This window comes from Aplidium turbinatum, chromosome 11 (assembly GCF_918807975.1).
Source record: "Aplidium turbinatum chromosome 11, kaAplTurb1.1, whole genome shotgun sequence".
Lineage (NCBI taxonomy): Eukaryota > Metazoa > Chordata > Ascidiacea > Aplousobranchia > Polyclinidae > Aplidium > Aplidium turbinatum.
In genome coordinates this window covers 14,212,986-14,228,463 of record NC_137482.1, presented here as the reverse complement: position 1 = coordinate 14,228,463, position 15,478 = coordinate 14,212,986, and the positions used below count along the sequence as shown (strand labels likewise).

General features: G+C 40.0%; 1 pseudogene; it reads left to right on the top strand.

Annotated features, from left to right (window-relative positions):
* The first annotated feature begins 1,031 nt into the window (after positions 1–1,031).
* Positions 1,032–1,128, top strand: LOC145780428 (U6 spliceosomal RNA; annotated as a pseudogene).
* The last annotated feature ends 14,350 nt before the right edge of the window (positions 1,129–15,478 follow it).

The following is a 15,478-nucleotide window of genomic DNA, read 5'->3' as shown; positions in this document are numbered from 1 at the left end:
GAAATCATAGCCTACTCATATGAAAGCAAACGCTTCGGAAACGAAACTGTCGTCATCAGTGCAAGTACTGTTGCTCTATCCTTTTTGCTCAAGTTGATTTGTTTTTATTGTAATTTCAACTGTGTGGGTTTTATTACTTTCATCTGCCGTTTGTTACTTTTCATGAATAATATCTTGAGTCGCTTCTAAAACATTTCATAGTAAGTTATCATTAAAAAGTTGTGTGGCCCGATAGGCCTAACTCTTGTGTAATTGACAAAGTGGCCCGTAACCGCAAAAAGGCTCGTCACCCCTGGTTTAGTGGATAGTGTGGGATATACTTTATGCTGAATTACAGTGAAATTCGCTGAAGCTTACATGTATTTGTCCCATTGTCCCGTTTTTTTAAGAAAGAAATTCTATAGACCACTGCAACTGATGTTCATTACTTGAACCAACAAAAATCTTTTTGGACCACTAAACATTCCAGGTGGACCACCAGTGGCGCAAACTGTTATATTGCAAATTGTGTAGTAGCTTACATAACCTTAAAAAGGCATCTGCTCCCCTCCCACTTCCGGCACTCTTGTCAGTTCCACTGTGGATGTGCTATTGTTAATGTGAAAATTGTTTGTACCGGTATTTACTTCGTTTTTGTGATGTTGACAATTTAAAGTTTGTTTTGTTTGTTGGCATATATATTATGTACTTCCGCTTCTTATGTTTTGATTGCTTGCTTGTGGACACACCAAGAAGAAAGTGTTTTCAAAAGGTCCATATATTTGGATTTGGGAACCCCCCCTTGAAAATGTCTGGCTACGGGCCTGAACAAACTCTTGTGGAAATCATCGAAAAATCGCAACTCTGTCGTAATTCATGAAGAGTCTTCCCTCTAAAAAAGCAATGAGTTGATTTTTCATCCTTTTTGTGAGAGTCTATAAAACCTTCTTTCTTTTATTATAAACAACTGTCGCTGGCGGTGCTTATCAGCGTGGCAAGAATTTGTTAATTGATTAACAACATTTTGCAGTAGGCTACTTGCTTTATTTGCAGTAGCCTACATATGCTAAAATTGGAGCGATACAGAAATGATTAGTACGGCCCCTGCGCAAGGATGACACGCAAAATCGTGAAGCGTTCCATGTGTCTTTAAACACAAAAAACATTTTGCAGTAGGCTACTAAGCTAAATATTTTCATTATACAATCAGAAAAAGTCTTTAAATTTATATATAATATTTTGCCAATTGATTATAAATTGAGTTGGTAGGCTACACCGACCTATTTTGCCAACAAAAACTTGCATAAAGAGAACACTGCTCGAGAAACACAATAACGGTGAAACGCACACTAGTGTTTACATGACATTTGCAAACTTAAAATAAGCAACCCTATATTATGCTCACAGACAATTTTGAAAACAGACCTTTTTAATCAACCACTGGGACAGTGTGGCTAGACATCGCATTGGAATAACTTAACTGTAAGCAACCTCCACCTAGAACTATAATCTGCTTGGTCGGTCGGTGGAATCGTATGCAAAGCGAAAATATGCTTCCCGGAAAGTATTTTTTGCCTTCGTGCTCTTTAACTCCTCAAGAAAAGTATTTTTGGTTATACTTGTACGCTGATACCTTCCGTGGGCCGCAGCGATACAACGTGACGGGCCGCATGCGGCCCGCGGGCCGCCAGTTGGTGACCCCTGCTCTACAGTATGGCTGTACGTGTATAGTCCATTAGTACATTTCATACTGCATAGAACGCTTAAAAATTTTTCAAAAATTTTCGGGGGGGGGCAAATGCCCCCAATGCCCCCCCTGGTTGCGGGCTTGGATCATGTATAGCACTGAAAAGAGTTTCCAATCCCTTAGTTATAGATATACCTGGCATTGTAAAGGCGAATCGATCATTATTCACAATATTCAGTATAAGCCACCCCCTGTTTGCTGTGATTGGTAAATAGTGCTTCGACTAACCTTGCTGTAGCTTTCTCATTTCTGCTCGGATTTTAAAAATGTTGCCATCGTTGGATTTCGACCCCTGTTACGGCCAATCTCTGTACAAATCAAACGTCATATAAAACCGTTCAAGTCTACTGAATATTACGTCATGGAAATTCCTAAAGCATGTGCCAAAATTGCACCATCGTTCATAAGACCTGTTTGGGCCTGTTTAAACAGGAAATATTACATCAGCTTAAACACCTGTTAGAATGACTTCATAATTGTCTTTCATTTATTGCGTCACAGTTACTTTCTACGTGAATTTGAGATATTGATATCTATTCTGGTCATTCGTAAAATGATTGTTTGAAAGTTGGCCGCACATTTAACTGATGGCTTAGTGCTTGCTAGCTGGACAAAAGTTCCGTCTTTTATCCAATTAATCTGTATTGTAGTGACAGTTTTTTTAGAGGTGTAGGCGTTACACCTATTTTTGATAGCCTCGGGCTAATTTTACTGGAATACACTGTTTGAATAGACGTTTCGAAAGTGTGTTTATTTTTGGGTCATTGCATGCAGACGAACGGATTTGGGAATCTTACGTTACAATTTTCCCACGAAGAGATTATGGTTTACCGCTGTGACCATAAAAAATAAAAGACGAGTTCTTGTTAGCTGGTGGGCCAAGAAATTAAAGCATAAAAAATAAAAGACGAAGTTTGTAGTTGGTAGGCTAAGAAGCACTTAGAAGCAAAGAAATAATAAAAGAAGATCTTATTGGTTGGTAGTCTAAAGAAGCAAAGAAAATTAAAAACATTTCTTCTCGGTAGGCAACTGAAGAACTTTAAGCTAAAAAGTAAAGACATTTCTTCTCAGTTTGGTACAGAAGAAAAATAACTTTGACATTTATTGGCAAGAAAGAAGATTAAAGGCAATCCATCTGTGCTTGAAGATTCAAGTGGAAGAATCCAAGCAAGTTTTGTGGACGTTTGGACTTCACATACTCGTACAGCTACGGTATCGTGCATTTAAATTCTTTTTGTATTTTTACGGTCTTTGCAGTTAAGTTTTTTATAACTACTGTAATTTTGTGTGTTTGTGTAACTTAATTTTTTAATTGTTAAATTTAGCCCTAACATTTAATATGTCTACACTCGGTGGTGACAGGGACTCGACCGCCGTCGACTCGACTGAGTTTAAGCCTGATGATGTTCTTTGCGGTCGGGCAGGCCATTCTGGGGAGGGGCCCATTAACGATGAGGCTAAATCAGTTCGAGAAGCCCGGCATCTTAGACGGGATATTTTGACTCAAATTGGGAAACTTTCTGTAGCCCTAGGTTCTTTGAGTGATAAGCAGGAACTGTTAATTTTTAGATCTAAGTTATCTACTTTAGAAGAGGAATTACGGCATTTCCATGCTCTCTTGAGTAAAATTTTTAACTCTGCAATCTTAGCAGAACTTCATGATAGGGTAGATCCCGAATTTAACTCGTTAAAAAATAACTTCGAACAAAAAGAAAGTGAGTTCTCAGATAGGTTGGATGCTGACATACATCCTGAGGATAGCGCCTCAAATGTAAGCACTAGGATGTCTGAGAGCTCGTCACGGATAGTTGCACAAATTAACCTACAGCTAAGACGAGAGGAGCTCCAGATACAAGCCGAGGCCGAAGCAAGAGCTGCTGAGGCCGCCGTGAGAGCTGAGGCCGAAGCGAGAGCTGCTGAGGCCGAAGCGAGAGCTGCTGAGGCCGCCGCGAGAACTGAAGCCATACGAGTTGAGGCCGCCGCGAGAGCTGAGGCCGTACGAGCTGAGGCTGCCGCGAGAGCTCAGGCCGAAGCCAGAGCTGCTGAGTTCGCACTCAAAGACGCTCAGTTGAGGGCTGAACAACGTAAAGAGGTAGTTTTAGCTGAATATCGTTCTGAGTTGGGCTCCCGTCGTAGCTCTAGGAAGGGCTCTTCTAGGCATTCCAGAAGTGAACATCAATCGCAGTTTAATTTACCTAACCTTTTCCAGACGCCTGTTCAATCCGTAAGTGGACCTGTACAATCCACATGTTTTCCAGCTGTTTCAGGAGGTCTCGGGGCCGCGGCTAAGGATCTTCCGAAGGCTGTAGAGCCAAGGTCTGCAAATTACAACCGAACTCCTCCCCCAGAGCGTACAGGTCACGGGGCCGCCATTAGCAGTAATGCTTTGCCCCCTTCACAGTTTTCTGCGCCGCTAGTTTTTGATCGCCCAGCTACACGTAATTTGGGTGGTTGTGAGAGGCGTATCGTGTCTCCTGATTTTAACGTATGTGAGGATCGTGATCAGGCTGTGCATGTGACTGAGCCCACTCAGCCCATTAAGGGATATAGCTTGTCTTCTCCCGCTAAATCGAGTTCTCAACAGCAGGATTGCTTTTTTGAATACCAAAATAGTAGGACGTTCTTCGATAAGGCGGCCTTGATTGGTTACGATGGTAATAATATGCCATTTGTCTTCTTTAAAAATCGTGTTATGGCCTTGATGGCAGCTTCGCCCTTTAAGGGAACTCGTTTGACTTTGTTGCAAGCAGCTTGTGTTAGAACAGCTGCACAAACGATTGCTAATTTGGTTTCTGACACTCCTGGCTTGTCAGAGGAAGACAGGATAGAAATGTCGTTAGCTCGCTTGTCCCAACGTTTTGGAGTTCGTGGAGGTCTTTTCGCAGAACCAGAAATTAGAAAGTATCGCTATGGTAGCAAATTGACTTCTATCTCTTCCAGTGATTTGAAAGAGTTTAAAGATGAATTGTCGCAGTGTTTGCTTTACGCGAAAGCTTATGGTCAGCGTGATAAATTAGAAGGACGTTTTGTTTTGGATTTGGCTAAGCGACTCCCGTTTGACGCTAAGCAGCGTTATCTTGACTTTTTAGGTGATCAGTATGGTAGCACTGAGGAACCTACCTTTCAGAGTTTGTTTGATTTTGTAGTACGGGAGGAAACGCGCAAGTCGACTGATTTTAGCATTATGCTAATGGGCGATTCTGGTGAGTCGCAGCAATTTAAAAAGTTTGGCAAAGGAAAATTGCCTTCATGTCCGGTTAGGCAGACGTCGGTAAAGCCCCATGATAATGTGATTTCAGGGAGTTCGCAGTACTCGACTGCTGTTGGCGCACCGCGCGGCGGTGTGGCCAGACATAGTGACATACCGGCGTGTTTTTGTTGTTCGTCACGTGGTCAAGTTGAATATCATTTTTTGTCTAATTGTAAAGAATTTTTGCGCTTGACACCTAAAGATCGGAGAGATGTCATTGTGAAAGCTGGCAAATGCTTGAATTGTTTGCGCCAGCATATGGTTAGAGACTGTAATCATGCAAATAACTGTCGTAAGTGTGGACCTACCAACGATAGGAAACACTATTTTCTTCTGCATGATTTTTATGTGACGTCACGTGATTCTCTGGATTCGGTCGGTAAAGATGATGCTGGTGCCAGAGTTCCTGTGCGTAATGTTAAGATTGGAAATGTTAAAGCAGCCTTTAACCGCGTTACTGCTGCTCGTGTTTTGAATCCAATGACTGGCAAATCGAAGTTGGTGTATTGTCAGCATGATCCTGGTTCGCAGTTGACCTTTGTTTCGAGTGACTTGGTGTGCGAACTTGGTCTTAAACCGTATGATAAAGCGTCGTTTAAAATAGATACTCTGGCTGGTCAGAAACCTACTTGTGCTGACCTTGTTAAACTCAACATCCAGTCGTTAGAGACTGATGAACTGTTTTGTGATATAACCTCGGTGGTTAACCCAGCTTGGGCTGACGATGTTAAAACTTTACCTCATAAACAAGATTTAAGTGGTTTCCGTCATTTTCATGACGTGAATATGTTTCATTTGAATGATTGTAGTACTGTAGATGTACTGATTGGCAATGACAACGCTTATTTGATGTGGGCAAAAGAAGAACGTGTTGGTGAAAATCGCAGTGAACCGCATGCTTTACTCACTCCTCTCGGTTGGTTGGCTTGTGGTGGTAAGTCACCCTTAGTTGAAAGCGTTGCTAAAGTGTGCAGAGTGCAGACGTCTTCAGAGTCGGATGTCATCTCTGGCTTTCAGCGTAAAATTGAGTCTCGCGATATGGAAATAGCAGACCTGAATAAAGTCATTCAGGATTTGACTTTGCAAAATGAAACCTGTGAATTGTCTCGCAATGATATTTTGGCTAGAGAACTTGTCGAACCGAATATTGAGTTGAAAGATGGTCGATTTGAGATACCTGTTCCGTTGAAGGAAGATATTGATTTACCTAACAAATTTGTGTTGGCGTCAGATAGAGCTGCTGCTTTAAGGAAGAAGGCTTTAAAACAATCTGAATTTCGAGGAACTTGTGTAAATGATGTAATGTCTTCTTGCCCTGACTTGTCTGACTTGTTAAACCCTCTGGCAGATGTCTTGGCTAGATTTCGGCTTGAAAGATTTGGTTTCATGGCTGATGTGACCAAATACTTTTTTCACATTTTGGACTCTTCGATACGTAAGCCCAATTTTATTGAACTGCTTACGTACACCAGTAGTGCCGTTCGGATCGTGAACGAACGCCCTTTGGTACCTTTGAGTGACGACCCTAGGGATTTTACTGTCATCACCCCTGCCTCACTTTTGACCCCATACTTAGACCCATACTGTGCTGTTGGGCAACCACATGATCGTGACCAATTAAGAAGGGATTATCGGTTCAATTTGTCACTTTCTCATCAGTTTTGGAGTAAATGGATCGATTTTTACTTGCCAGGTCTTCAGGGCCGGAAAAAATGGCTAAAAATGGCCGAGAATTTGGAGCCTGGTCAACTTGTAGTGGTAGGTTCTCTCCAAGACATTGGTAAACGTGGGAAGTATCAACTTGGGAGGGTGCATGAGGTAGTTCCACAAATTAGGAAAGGGAAGCCTGTGGTTCGTAGAGCCAAAGTTGCCGTCTGCAACTATGATGAGAGTACGGGGAAAGTGAAAGTAGACTACGTGTTGAGGGATATTTCGTGCCTCGCCCCCGTAAAGAACACCTAAGTGTTAGGGTTTGAGCCTGGTTTTGTCTGCGGTGGCCGATACTTGTCTGAGCCCGGAACAGTCGGTTATTATCGCAACTATTGTATATAGCGTCATTTAGCGTGTACCTATGGTACCAATTTCATGTATCGTCGTGTTTATTCTTATTGCTGTTCATTCTTTGCATGCCCTTTGTATTTGCGTATTAGCTTAAACGTGAGTGATTCAAAAAATTTGTGTATCGTGTGTTTTATTCATTGGCTCACGATTGTCCTTCAATTCTTTTTTAGTTATGCCATGTTAGACTGTCATAACTAGGGGCCGCTATGTTACGGCCAATCTCTGTACAAATCAAACGTCATATAAAACCGTTCAAGTCTACTGAATATTACGTCATGGAAATTCCTAAAGCATGTGCCAAAATTGCACCATCGTTCATAAGACCTGTTTGGGCCTGTTTAAACAGGAAATATTACATCAGCTTAAACACCTGTTGGAATGACTTCATAATTGTCTTTCATTTATTGCGTCACAGTTACTTTCTACGTGAATTTGAGATATTGATATCTATTCTGGTCATTCGTAAAATGATTGTTTGAAAGTTGGCCGCACATTTAACTGATGGCTTAGTGCTTGCTAGCTGGACAAAAGTTCCGTCTTTTATCCAATTAATCTGTATTGTAGTGACAGTTTTTTTAGAGGTGTAGGCGTTACACCTATTTTTGATAGCCTCGGGCTAATTTTACTGGAATACACTGTTTGAATAGACGTTTCGAAAGTGTGTTTATTTTTGGGTCATTGCATGCAGACGAACGGATTTGGGAATCTTACGTTACAATTTTCCCACGAAGAGATTATGGTTTACCGCTGTGACCAACCCCCAAATTGTCAGTCTGTATCTTAGGCAAGGATGCACGAGAGAATAGCCTACGATAGTAGCCTACAGCTGAAGCATAGCTTTGGTTGATAAACAATTTTTCAATTTAGAGAGTATACCAACAGATTTGGAGAGTTAAAGTATCAATCTGAGGATGAAAAAAAATATTCTTGTCGATGAAAAACCAAGGTATTCGGCAGTGTCAACGTTTTTTAGTTGGGCGTTGCTAAAAAAATGTTTCAACATTAATTGATATTTGGTTGGGGTTGGGTGCAATTATTAAAAAGTTAGGCTATGCTTAGAAGCATTCATAGTAGCTAGGCTACACCAGGGACATTGCAATTAGTGATGTTTATATCATCATCAATCTTAGTTAAGCAGATGAAAAAAGAAAATGAAGATGTCACGGGTGAGAAATGGAAAAAGGATGATGACGGTAACCTCTCTCTCGATGACCAGAGTAAGAAGTTAGCTTGAAAGCAACATTACGAAAAGCTGCTCAATGAAGGATTCTCCTGGAACCGCAACAACCTAACCTCGAAACCTTCTGTCCAAGGTCCGCCCATATACATTACCAAAGACATGATCATTAAGGCACTCAAACAGATGAAAACTGGAAAGGCAGCTGGCCCACCTGGCATCACAGCTGAAATGCTCAAAGCATCCGGCAACACTGGAATCCAACTCACCAAGGATCTGGCCAATGATATCATCAGAGAGGGTGCAGTACCGGAAGATTGGGAGGAGAGCATCATCATCAACTGTTATAAAGGCAAAGGAGATGCTCTACAAAGAGGGAACTACAGAGGTTTGAAGCTATTAGACCAGGTGATGAAGGCGATTGAAAGGGCTGCTGACAACATCATCAGAGACACAATCTCCATTGACGAGATGCAGTTCGGTTTCATGCCAGGACGAGGTACCACCGACGCCACCTTCATTGTCCGACAACTACAGGAGAAATTTCTCGATGCAAACAAGAAAGTTTAATTTGCTTTTATCGATCTGGAGAAAGCTTTCGACCGGGTCCCAAGGGAAGTTCTCTGGTGGTCCATGAGGAAGCTTGGAGTGAATTAGTGGATTGTTAGACTCGTTCAGAGTATGTACAAGCGAACTAAATGCAAAGTAGCCTACGTGTAGGAGACAGTCACAGTGACGACTTCGAAGTCAAAGTCGGTTTGCATCAGGGATCTGTCCTCAGCCCTGTCATCTGTCCTCAGCCCTACTATTCATTATAGTAATTACTTACTCTAGACACCGTCATGTGACTTCCGCACGGGTTGTCCTTGGGAACTCCTCTAACTTATGCTGACGACCTGATCATCATCTCTGAATGCCTATAGACGAGCTCGTGGAAAGGTTGAAGATATGGAAGGACGGCTTGGCTGCCAAAGGCCTAAAGGTCAACATGGCCAAAACCAAGATCATGATCAGTGGAAAGGAGTTGCATCGACTTAAAGACTCAGGACGCTACCCTTGTGCTGTGTGTATGGCCAGGGCCGGATTTAGCTGATGGGGGGCCCGGGGCACTTTCAGATCGGGGGGCCCCCGTGCAAAAAAAATTTTCGCGCCTACGGCGCGAAAAACCATCTCTACGTCTGCAGTAGCATCAGTCCAGTACTGCACAGCATTTTGCAGAAACTTTAAAGGCCAAAAGGAAAAAAATAACGCAAAATCACATTTTTTTCCACATAGGGGGGCCCTTCAAAAGTCGGGGGGCCCGGGGCAACTGCCCCCTCTGCCCCCCCCCTTAATCCGGGCCTGTGTATGGCCGGTGTGGGCACTAACTCCATCCAATGCAACACTTGCCTCCTCTGGGTTTACAAAAAGTGCAGTGGGCTAAGAGGAGGTCTGAAACTCGACCCATTCTTCAAGTGTAAAAGATGTGCAGGAGAAGCCCGGCCCATAAAGGGTAGAACTATCACTGACATCCAAATAGATGATGGAAAGTTAGAAGTGGTAGACGTTTTCTGTTACTTAGGTGACATGCTCAGTGCAGGTGGTGGTACCGTCCTCAGCTCCACTACCAGAGTGAAGACAGCCTGGGCTAAATTCAAACAACTACTGCCCATACTCACCAACAAAGATATCCCTCTTTCCAGTAAAGGCAGGGTCTACAACAGCTGTGTCAGGAGTGTGATGTTATTTTCGAGTGAATGCTGGGCAGTGACAAAAGAGGTAACTTACTGGGAAGAATCAAACGAAATGACAACGCAATGATACAGTGGATCTGCAACATCAGACCGTAAGAGAACCAGTACACCAGCTCAGACACTCTACTCGCCAGGCTGGGCTTGCGAAAGATTGAAGATGACCTCCGATTCAACCGTCTCCGCTGGTTTGGACATGTTGAAAGGAGCAGCGGATGGATAAATCAATGCCGAGATGTACCAGTAGCTAGTACAAAGAAGCCTGGACGTCCCAGGAAGACATGGAGTGACACCGTAAACGATGACAGGAAGCGGTGGCAGATGACCAACACTAGCCCCCTAGATCGTGATGAATGGAGACTGAGGATGTGCCTTGCCAGACCCCGTCCTACCATGATTCTAGGAAATGAGACGTAAAACAGAAAGAAGATCAACCAATTTTGATAATACAGGTCATAAATTAATCCTCATGTCGACAGTGTGGTCTGTCTGTCTGTCGAGAACGAAGTCTTCCTTCCACACCTCGCGATTTATTGGGTTGGCAGAGTTCAGGGCTACAAGGTCACGTTTTACAAGTTCTTCCCAAGAAAGTTTTAGTCTACCTTGACCACGCTGTGCTGCGATGTTGACACATCTTGACCTGTGAGATCCAGCTTGAGCTGCGCTCAACGTGATGTAAGTCACCAAACTTATTTAGTATTATTAAGTCACCAAACAATTATAATTATGTAAGTCCCCAAACTTATTTAGAGCTTAAACAAAATTATTTACTACTTTAGAGCTTCAACACAGTCTCTGCCAACAGTGACATCCAGCAAAGCTGGAAAATGAGCCTCAGATATCATCAAATATGCATGTTTCGTTTCATAGCGCCTTTTTGAATACTCGTTACATACTGCCAGTCTGGTGGCAAAGTGGGCATACTCAGTTGTTGCTGTTTTCAGTGAAGAACTATTGTAACTTTTACCTTCTCTAGAAGCAATGTCCTTCCTTATCTATTTTATTTTTTGTTACCTACTTGCTGTAGACATGACAGTTTTACTTTCATATTTAGCAAAATTAGATTCTCTTCTTTTCAACAATATCACTCATAACTGTACTCTTCAGGACAATAATGGTTGATTTTGCAATTAATTATTATTCTAACTTATCTCGTCGGGCATTTTTCTTGTCTGGGAAAAATGATTTCTGTGTCTGCTGGTCAAAAATAGCACATTGTGCAACAACAGGTGCGGGCCCTACAAAAACGACACAGGCCGGGCTTTGGACACCCCTGGCATTCGCTTTTAAACGAAATTACACCACAAAGTAAAGCACTGATCTTTTGTAAAACACAGCATTTTGTTTTTGTCTAAAGAAAACTAGATGACACACCACAGCAATATCTTCGAGTTTTAAATTTATTTGCTTTCAAAACTCTACAACTATGGCTACAGCTAGTCACACGCTAATAAGATACTTCATTGGCAATGGATAGTTGATAGGTTATGATCACGATAGACAACTTAATGGGTCGTTGACACAAACCAATTACTTATGATTGCTACAAAGATTTCCTGATATTCTGTATGGCAATAATTAAATCAAACAGTGTTATTTTAATCACATAACAAATCATTACAGTTTCATGAAATTTGAAGAACAAGAAAAACAAAACTTCAAAATAGTTGTGAATACTCATTGGCAAAAAATAGCAAGTTTTACGATAGAGCTTTATATGTGTTTGACTAACAATGCGCAACTGAATTATACATAAAACTACTAATTGTAAAATAACAGTAATGAAAATTCCAATGATCACCACGTATTGCAAACATTGCTTCCGTATTAGCATTATGCAACAAACTTTAAAAAAATAACATAAACTTTTCTTTTCGTGTATAACAACCAGGAATATTGATTTTGTTTGTTAGTGTTTGGTTAGCATAATTTCAAACTTATGGTGTTATTCCATATGATGTTTTCGTGATACAACAAAGAGAGTTTCTAGAAAGCCTTTGTATTTATGCTTAGCTCATGTTACATACACTCTTCAGATACGTACTGATTGTAAATGTTTAGTGGAATAACATATCAATGACATTTAATTCACAAAGATAAATGAAGTTTTCGTAAAATATTTTAAAAAGCATTTGATAAGAGGTTTGACGTTAAAAATCTTGAACTTTTAAAACAGATTGCGATTGTTATAATGTATCTAAGATACGGTAGTTTTTCAGGCAATCAAAACGTTCTCTGGTAAATTACTTAAGGTATAGTTACAATTATTTACAACAGATTTCATTTGCAAAAATGCAACAGCAAACTTCAAAGTTTATAACCACTTCGGCAGATAAGCATCACAGCATCCACACTGACGAACAGCAACAAAGATTAGACCGAGTAACAAACTCAAAATACCAGCAATTCCATACTCTCCATTGCGTCGATTTTTGGGTTCTCCAGTGTAGTACCCCCATGCATAAGAAAACCTTGAAGTGACAAACAATGCACCACAGATAGCAGCAAATTTTGGATAAGCAAATCCAACCAATATCATGGAGACAAGAAACATCGGCAGTTGCTCGAGAGTGTTTTGATGGGCTCTTTGAATACAGTTGAAGATTGGTGCTTTGTCACTGTACATATTTGGGTAGTTCACACCAAATAGTTTTCGTGCTTTTCCAACTTTCAATGCAAGGTAGATATTCATGAATGCTGTGTAAACAACACAGAGAATGACATATGAAAAATCTTCAGGCAAAAATTTAATGATTGCCATTTTTAATATTTCTTAAGTAGTCAACACTCTCAACAATTTTCTGAAATGAAAAATAATGTTAGTAAATAAGAAGCACTGAACTCAAAATTTAAAAACTAAATTCATTGATCTAAAACTACATTGAACACAAAACTGTTGTCATCTTCACTCTTCAGTACTAAAGACGAATAGCAGAAACCCACAGCATTCACAGATACTTTAGTTTAGTAAACAAAGGGTAATAATTGCAGCTTTGTTCAGTATAGTACTGCTACACCAACTATATCATTTGATATCAAGGAAATACAGCACGGTGCAATCAGAAGTTTGTTCCTCTGAAGCAGGTTGGAGAATTTAAAGCGCTGTGGTAACACCCTACATGTCATTACAAAGAAAACTTGTACAGTAATTACAAAACTAACATGTTAATTGTTAATCACATAAAACTTTGCACACAAGATATTCTAAATGAGTGACTTGATATATTTTAAAGAGGATTGGACACAATCTTTGACATTAAAACATCATTAGTAAACTGTGCCAACAAACCAAAAATTGCCCAAAAACAAACAATATATATCTTGCTTTTATGACATTTTCACTGATGCATCATAAGGTTTCGCTGGTATCATCGCTATTACGATCACAATTATTTACAGCAGATTGTAATAGAATCAAGACATTCTGACATGGCTAACTTGGCGCAAGATGATTAACTACATTTTATTTGTTGCAGGGACCTATACAACAGTTCAAGTATAAACTTTTCCTCAGTTTTACTAGACATTTAGTCAGCCACATCAAGAATGTTTTGTATATACATAATTACATATATATATCTAATTGATAAAGCTTTGGTAGAGAGTTTGCATTTTTAAACCATGGACATCAAACAAGCATAATTTACTAGTAATCATTCCTGCATTTGTTCCATTTGTGCTTTTTAGTCCAGAGTGTTGTTACAGTTATAGTGCAAAGTCAAATTTATCTTACAATTTTTTATTTTATGTAAATTGTAAATTTAAGTTCTGATGAGGACACAGGTACGTATCGAAAACGTTTGAGTCTTTATGTTAGATATTTTGTTTTGTATGCAATACATTATGTTAAACTCGCTAAAGTTACTTTGTTTTGCTTGTCTATATCTAATTGAAATAGCAAACTTCAAAGTTTACAACCACTTCGGCAGATAAGCATCGCAACATCCACACTGACGAACAGCAACAAAGATTAGACCAAGAAATAGACCCAAAAGACCAGCCACCCCATACTCTCCATTGCGTCGATTTTTGGGTTCTCCAGTGTAGTACCCCCATGCATAAGAAAACCTTGAAGTGACAAACAATGCACCACAGATAGCAGCAAATTTTGGATAAGCAAATCCAACCAATATCATGGAGACAAGAAACATTGGCAGTTGCTCGAGAGTGTTTTGGTGGGCTCTTTGAATACAGTTGAAGATCGGTGCTTTGTCACTGTACATATCTGGGTATTTCACACCAAAAAGTTTTCGTGCTTTTCCAACTTTCATTGCAAGGTAGATATTCATGAATGCTGTGTAAACAACACAGAGAATGACATATGAAAAATCTTCAGGCAAAAATTTAATGATTGCCATTTCAATGTGTTTCAGTTAACACTCTTAACGATTTTTATCTGAAATACAAAATGTAGCGTAAACAGAAAATTACACATTGTTTTTTGTTTAGATTTGAGTTGTGATTATTAATGGACTAAAAAATGCATTGCGGGCTAAGTATTGGTTGGTTGGTTTTGAATCTTTATCCTCTGATAAAGCTTTGATAGGTTACTTCGAATAGTTGTAGAGACTTTTTGACGCAGGGCTGGTTACCGAGATTGACAAAGTGAAATTTTCGATTGTTTAAGTCTTGTCGCCGGAGAAATTATTCGATCCAATAGGTGCCGCTGAATGAAGAGCATTCCTCACAATACGTTGCTCAAGCGCACACAACGAGAGTCTAACCTGCACCGATTGATCTTGAAGCTTTTTTATTTACAAAGCCACGCGCCAAAAAACTGAGCTATCGGGGCGGATTATTTGCCGTAAGTAGTAGTCATAGCCTCTAACCAGGGCTGTGTTAACTGTTCCACGTATCCCCCAACTGAGGGCTCACCCATATTTAATTTGTGCAGCATTTTTCTGCATGTCATATTTAAAGTGAAAGGAAAAAAACCATGAAGTCATCTAGTCAGCTTCCACCAATCAGTATATTACGAAAAAAAGTTACATATCTAAAATCCTAAAAAAAAAGTTTGTTGAAAGTGGCAATCACATTATTCCTCATACAGACAAAGTTTACAGGAATGCCAGTGCACCCTCTACAAACACAAAAAAAAACGTTTAAAAAAAACGTTTGAAAAAAACATCTGCCTGTAAAATTCAACTGTTTTTAAATTTTTTTGAATTAAAATAAAACAAAACTTTTGTGACAAGCCCTGCCACTCACCCAATATTGCAAAAAACTTTGCAAGGCAATGTTGCCACTCTCTTGTCAAGGAAAAGTATCAGATTTGACTGAAAAAAACACTAGATTCACAAAAAAAAACACTAGTATCATAAATACACTATCATTTACATGCACAATGTACAAAAATGACAGCCAATGACGCTTGTGAGCGTTAAAAGTCCTTAAAATTTCAAAATAAAACTGAATTTCCTTGAAAGTGAAAGCCCTGAAGTCATAGGAGAGTAAAGCATTTTTGGGGGACAACAAACACACTTTCCCCAAATTTAGCCTTTGCAAATATATTGTCAAAAACACAATATTACTTA